Raw genomic sequence first — 6,884 nt, forward strand, 5'->3', positions numbered from 1 at the left:
TGCACCCTAAAATAGTACAGCTAGATATGAGTGCTACAAAGATAGGCACTGGAAGCCTAGAAAGGATAAATATTATCTTAGTATGACTCACGTCCCTAGTAGAGAGATAATGCTAGGCAACCCGAAGAGCCAGTGGATGGAACAAAGGGGAGCTAAAAGCAAAAGAATATCTTGTTGAAGTTTTCAGAATAAAGTGATAGACAGAAATGCTAACAGGAAATAAGAAGAGAGTTAATGAAGTATTATGAGTAAGATGTGATACATGGATGACAACGGTAGATAAAAAAAAAATTAAAATGATAGTATTGCAGAGACTATAGTCAAGTGAAGAAAAAATGAGAGGTGACAGGCCTTGAGACAACAAAAGAATATAGGCCATAAAGTCATATCTTCACTTTGAGAAATAAGTTCGTGACTCTAACGCAACTACCGGAAGGAAAAGTTAAACCCCAGAATAATAGAAATCAGTTTGGGCTGGTGAACAAGATAAACTAAACATGAATTAGGGACTAAGTGATTTGATAATGGTTGACATCACGAGAATTTCAGATTGCGTTCCGGCAATAATAGAATGGACAACAGAAGAATATTCATGAGGAATTCAGAGAAAGGTCATTCAGGAAGACGCTTCCCTAAAGCAAGCAATGTGAGCAAAGATAAGCTTAAGGGACTGTATGTGCCAGTCATACTTAAGTGTCACCCCCGCGAGTAAGGAAAGTGGTTATCCTTGGTACAAAAAGGATTACTGCAAGGCGAGTAAGGGTCATCGATGATGTGAAAGGACGCCAAAGATGAAGAGGTAAAACATCTATAGGTAGATCGTCCTAGCTCCATGTCTTAGTACTCCCCTAAAGGGGGGGAATATGGAGTGATGTGGTATTAAGTCAGAATTAAGTGGTTCTAGTAATTATGGAATGGTAAAGGGAGAATTCGATTAAGAAAATGAAAAAGGGATGAGATTGCACTTATTCAAAGCCTACAGATACGCTACAATTCCAAAATATTATGCAAACACGACGTCAAGGAAAGGAAGTAAGGGTCCCTTCCGAGATGTTATTGATAGATAAGGAGCCAGTACAAGACGTAAGTTAAGACAAAGGAAATGACCCAAGAAAGATTATGCAAAATATTGATATGAGAATGGGCCAACGAGTAGTTGGTAGTTGATTAAGGAAGAGCCTAGTTATGGCTAAAGATGAGGTTACAGATGAGTCAGCAGGTCGTGCAAGATAAATATAGTAAAACCCAATATAGTGAATTTAGCCTCGCAGTAATATCATTGTAATATTTAAGAAATATTTAGATAGGAGTTGGGATTGTTAATGGTATCGTATGAGTATTACGGGAATAAAAGAGAGTGTCACTAGGAAGATAGTCGAAATATCAGTTCAGAAGCAACCCTACAAGCACAAGGGCGTAAAGGTAAGTAACTCCGAATAATTAGAGGCGAGAAAGAACGTTAAAAGTTCTATCGGGTATACGATGTAATAAGCTCACATCTTTACAAGAGTCAGAGGGTCCTCCCTAAGTACTACAATGGGAGACTAGCCGAGGAAATAATGAAGAAGGCTTCAACCTAAATATAGTAACTCGAAGGAGAAATGGTCATGTAAAAGCAGTCTCACAATAAATCAAAGGTAATATTCGAGACGATATGAGTTGCACAAAAATTCCGGCATACGTGGGAACTAGGATAAGTTAAGTATGCACGCAACAAGGGGGCGGAAAGACCAGAAAAAGTAATTGCATATGTTTAAAGAAAGCTGAGATGGAACAAAAGGAATTATTCGACCAATGATCCAGAGTTAGTACATTATGGATACACTAAAGATTTTGGATTATTATCCATGCAACATATATGTTTACAATCATACAGCCGTAGAAGACTCCGGTATAAGTTAAAAGAAAGAATTTAACCCAGGGCATAGACAAAGGATCGAGTTGTTAGAAGATTGTATCATGGATATTCCCTAACGCCCATGAAAGGCTAAGGTAATGACTAATACTAGGAGCCACAGATCGGAAGATAGCTTAAGCCTACATAAAGACTGATCAGAAGAAAGAGGAAACTAAAGAGTTACACCAAATAAGTAAACCAGGAGTCTGATTATTGGACCTAGAAAATAATAGACCTCATGATTAAGAACATGGCAGAATCTCTCTTAATATCAGAGGTACAAGAGAGATAGTACAATAGCTATATTCTATAACGGCTCTACAATAAAGCCGGTTTGAAGAGTACTAGCTTCGTAAGAAGTCAATATGAAGCTTGATTGTATATGCAGCAGAGGTGCAAGTATGATAATCGAGCTTCAAGTTGTGGAGGCGAATTATACCTATATGTAAGGGAGGTTATGGAAGGATTAGAAGAGGTGAGGCAATATTTTAAGGTAAGTAAGGTAAAGGTGGACAACGTACGAGATACTCAGGAGCAAAAGATAGTGAATAATCCATACTTCAGATGGAGGGCTAGAAACGTTGGGATTCAGTATCCGAGAATGATAGTGGCGTCATCGGTGGCATATTTTCTAGCCTATGGTTCTAGGTATCTGATAAGTAGGATTTTAACGTGTTTTATGCCCCTACTTGCCTATGCTTTGAGTATAATTTGATACAAAATAATCCTAAAATGCTCACAGGTTGTGCTTGATTGCAGGTTTTAGCGACAAAGTGACTGAATTGTCAAAGATCGGCTCAAAACGGAGTGAAACCTGCTCAAGCATCAAAGGCCAAGAAATATGAAGGAAAAAGATCCTAGTGCGGACCGCACAAAAGTGCACGCGGCCGCACTAGGAGATTCAGAGAAGTGTTAATTCATGACTCTCACAACGCGGCCACGGTTGGATTTACGTGGTCCGCGTTCAGCTCACGCGGTCCGCGTGAAGAGATTCAGAGAGATGAAATTTGGGGACCAAAGCAAGCCACGTGGCCGCGGTCACATTTACGCAGTTCGCGCCAGATCTCATGCGGCCGCGCTACACTTTTGCGCGGCCCGCGCTGACCCCGCAGGGGTATTTTTGTCCAAGTTTTTCAGCCACTATAAATAGATCCTTTTTCCATTTTTAGGTTAAGTTTTAGATACCTAAGGCTGCTGAGCTCGTGAGAACATTGGGTTCAGCCATTTTTGGCATTTTTAACCTCTAATTTTGTATTTCTTCCTTATTATCAATTATTATGTTTGCTTCTTCATCTATTTCTTTAATTTTTGCATCTAGCATGAGTAGCTAAACTCACTAGCTAGGGTTGTGGCTCAACCCTAGTGTGGGTAATTAATGGGTGTTGCAATCTAAGGCTAGATTGATATTGGGTGTTTGCTATTTGGGTTAATTTTAGGTTTTCATTAAGGATTGGTGGTTGCAAACACTGATTTTAGCTTGGTGGGTTTGACTCTTCTTGAGAAAGAAAGTCTATGACCCCAAAGTTGACCCAACAAGAAATTGGGATGGACCCATGAGATATGGTAGTCCCAATTAACGAGTTAAACCTCGAAAGAGTAATTACCCCACTTGAACCCTAGTCGCTTGGTCAAATTGGCCTACCCAATTGGTCTCAAGAGAGTCAATTGGGCAAAATCACTCTCTCTACCGAGAGGTGTAAGAGTGAGTACAATTGAGCAATGGTTATAGCATAAGTCCCAAATAAGTCAATTTCCCCTTAGTAGCATCTACCCGTTAATTAGCCACCTTGGTAATGCCACGACCCTAGTGCCTTTCTCTATATTAATTACAACTTAGCAATATCTCCATAGCATAATTTAGCTTCAAATATTAGTCTTAAAGTAGAAGATATAAAAACCAAAACCGAAAATGTTAGAAGTGATATTAGAAGCACAACTACAATTATAAACTGAGAAGATAATACAACTCCCTCTCTAGCTCCCTGTGGAAAATCGATCCCGATCCACTATCGGGTAAAAGCTGTTGCAACCCGCTCTTCCTACCTTAGTGTAGTGTTGATTCGGCAGCGATCAACTTTTTGGCGCTGTTGCCGGGAGCTTACGGTGTTGACTATTGGTTTGGTTAGTTTTGTGTTTTGCTTCTCTTTCCTTCTTGATTACTAATTTTGTTTGTGTCAATTAATCAGGTACTATGGCTTTAAACGGAAATGACCCTCTGGGGAACGTGATTACGGGGGAGGAGGTAGAGGATATTGGAGATGAGGAGGTGCCTCTTGTACCTCTCGGACCAAGGAGAGGCCACCAGGCCAATATAAATGACAACGTTCCAGACCCTCCTCCGCCACCTCCAAGAGCGGTCCCACGGGTGTTGCCAAATCAAGGATATGCTAGTGCCATTGTTCCTCCCCGAATCCAGGCGGGGAACTTTCAAATCACAAATGTTATGTTGACCTTGCTCGAGCAAAGAGGGTATTTTACGGGCGCCTCCGACCAAAATGCCTACAAGCACTTGAAGGGGTTCGTAGATACTTGCTGGGGGAGTAAACAAACAAACGTGTCCGAGAATGCGTTGAGATTGAGTCTTTTCCCGTTCTCTCTTCGGGGTAAAGTGTTGGATTGGTTGGAAAGGCTCCCCAATCATTCTATCACCACATGGGATGAATTGGCGGACAAATTTATTGCCAAGTTCTTTTCTCCAAGTCATATGGCAGCTCTTCGGGACGAAATTCTAGCTTTCAAGCAAATGCCAACGGAACCTTTGCACGAGATATGGGAATGATGTAGAACAATGGTGAAGGAGTGCCCTAACAACGACACGACTGAGGCAATGATCCAGCAGACTTTTGATAGGGGCATCAACACCACGAATCATTGCATTGTGAACCAATTGGCCGGTGGGAACTTTATGAAACTTTCTTACCAAGAAGCTTGTGATGTACTTGATGAAATGGCTGACACTTCTTCGGCATGGCAAAGCCGAGCAAATGTGCCCAAGGTGACCCCACGGTCATCCATTTGCACAAGGAATTGAATGACCATGGCCAAGCTATTGCCGAACTTACAACAACAATGAATCAGTTGGCGAAGGCGCAATTGCAACAAGTACAAAATCCGCGCCAAGTCAATGCAATGGAGAATGTTTCTATGCTAAAAAGGAGGCAAAGAGGGTAACAACAATCTCAAGGTAATGGTGAGCAATTTGACAACAACAATGATGGTGGTGGTTATTCGAACGAGTGTTATGACGGTCAAAGTGAGGAATGCCAATATGTCAATAACTACCAAGGAAATAGAGGAAATCAAGGGAATCAACAATGGCGCCCCCAAGGCAATTGGGGCAATCAACAAGGCGGCGGAAATTGGAATAACAATAATCAACAACAAGGTGGTAACAATTGGAACAATAACAATCAGAACAACAATTGGGGTAATCAAGTTAACAACCAAGGCAATTGGAACAAGAACAACAACAATTGGAGCAGCAACAATAACAATCAAGGAGGGTGGAATAATGGTGGTAGGGGGCAAGGCTTTCAAAGGCCCCCCATGTTCCAACAACCAAACAATACACCTCCCTTTCAGTCGCAAGGATCTAGTTCTTCCGGGAGTGATATGGGACGGATAGAAATGATGTTCGAGCAGATGATGAAAAAGAACCAAGATTCTGACGCACAATTGGCTTCACATAACACATCTATCCGGAACCTAGAGGTGCAACTAGGAAAATTTTCTCAAGCTTTAAATACCCGACCTGAGGGTGCGCTACCAAGTGACACGGTAGTGAACCCGAAGGGGGGTAACAATCATGTGATGGCAGTTACAACTAGAAGTGGAAGAGGTGGTGCAATGCCGACCTCAAATGAAAAGCAAGTGGTGAATGATGATATTGAGCTCCGAGAAGATGTGGATCCTTTGATTGATGAAGTTGTGGTTGAGACAAATGTGAACAAGGAAGTGAGAATAGATATTGATGAGGCCAAGGTGGAAACTCAAGAGGCCGTGAACCCGTCTAGGGAACACATAATTGATATTCCGGAACCGGTGGTGCCAAAAGCCAAGGCACCCCTGCCTAGACCACCTCCACCTTATCATCAGTGGTTAGCAAAGCAAAAGAGTGACAATCAGTTCAAGAAATTCATAGATATGATGAAAAGCCTCACAATCAATGTTCCTTTGGTGGAGGCACTCGAACAAATGCCTGGTTACGCAAAGTTCATGAAGGATTTAGTCACCAAGAAGCATTCTATGGAGTGTGAAACAATAAAGATGACGCACCAAGTTAGTGCGATTGTGCATTCTATGGCCTCGAAACTTGAAGACCTAGGAGCTTTTACTATTCCTTGCACTACCGGGAGTGCGGAGTTTGCTAAGGCCCTATGTGACTTGGGGGCTAGCATTAATTTGATGCCGTACTCAGTCTTCAAGACTTTGGGAATTGGGCAACCTAGGCCAACCTCAATGAGACTTCAAATGGCGGATCGGTCGATGAAGAGGCCTTTGGGAATAATTGACGATGTGCTTGTCCGGGTGGACAAATCATATTGCCGGCCGACTTTGTCATTTTGGACTGTGAAGTGGATTTTGAAGTGCCTATCATTCTTGGGAGACCTTTCCTAGCTACGGGGAAGGCGTTGGTTGATGTTGAAGCAGGTGAATTGACATTTCGAGTGGGTGATGAAAAGGTGGTATTTCATGTTTGCAAATCAATGAGGCAACCCAATAGCACGGAAGTATGTTCACTTGTAGACATTGTCACATCTGTGATAGTGGATGACACAAGTTCCATGATGAATGTTGAGGATCCCCTTGAGGCCGTACTTCTTGGCATGGATGTAGACGATGATGCTAGTAGGGTGGAGTGCGTGAATGCATTGCATGGTATGGGTTCATATTCATATGAGCCTAGGAAGCTATCTTTGGATCTTGAAAACCGCAAAACTCCACCAACTAAACCATCCATTGAGGAGCCACCGGTGTTGGAGTTGAA

The sequence above is a fragment of the Nicotiana attenuata genome, chromosome 7 (assembly GCF_001879085.1).
Source record: "Nicotiana attenuata strain UT chromosome 7, NIATTr2, whole genome shotgun sequence".
NCBI lineage: Eukaryota > Viridiplantae > Streptophyta > Magnoliopsida > Solanales > Solanaceae > Nicotiana > Nicotiana attenuata.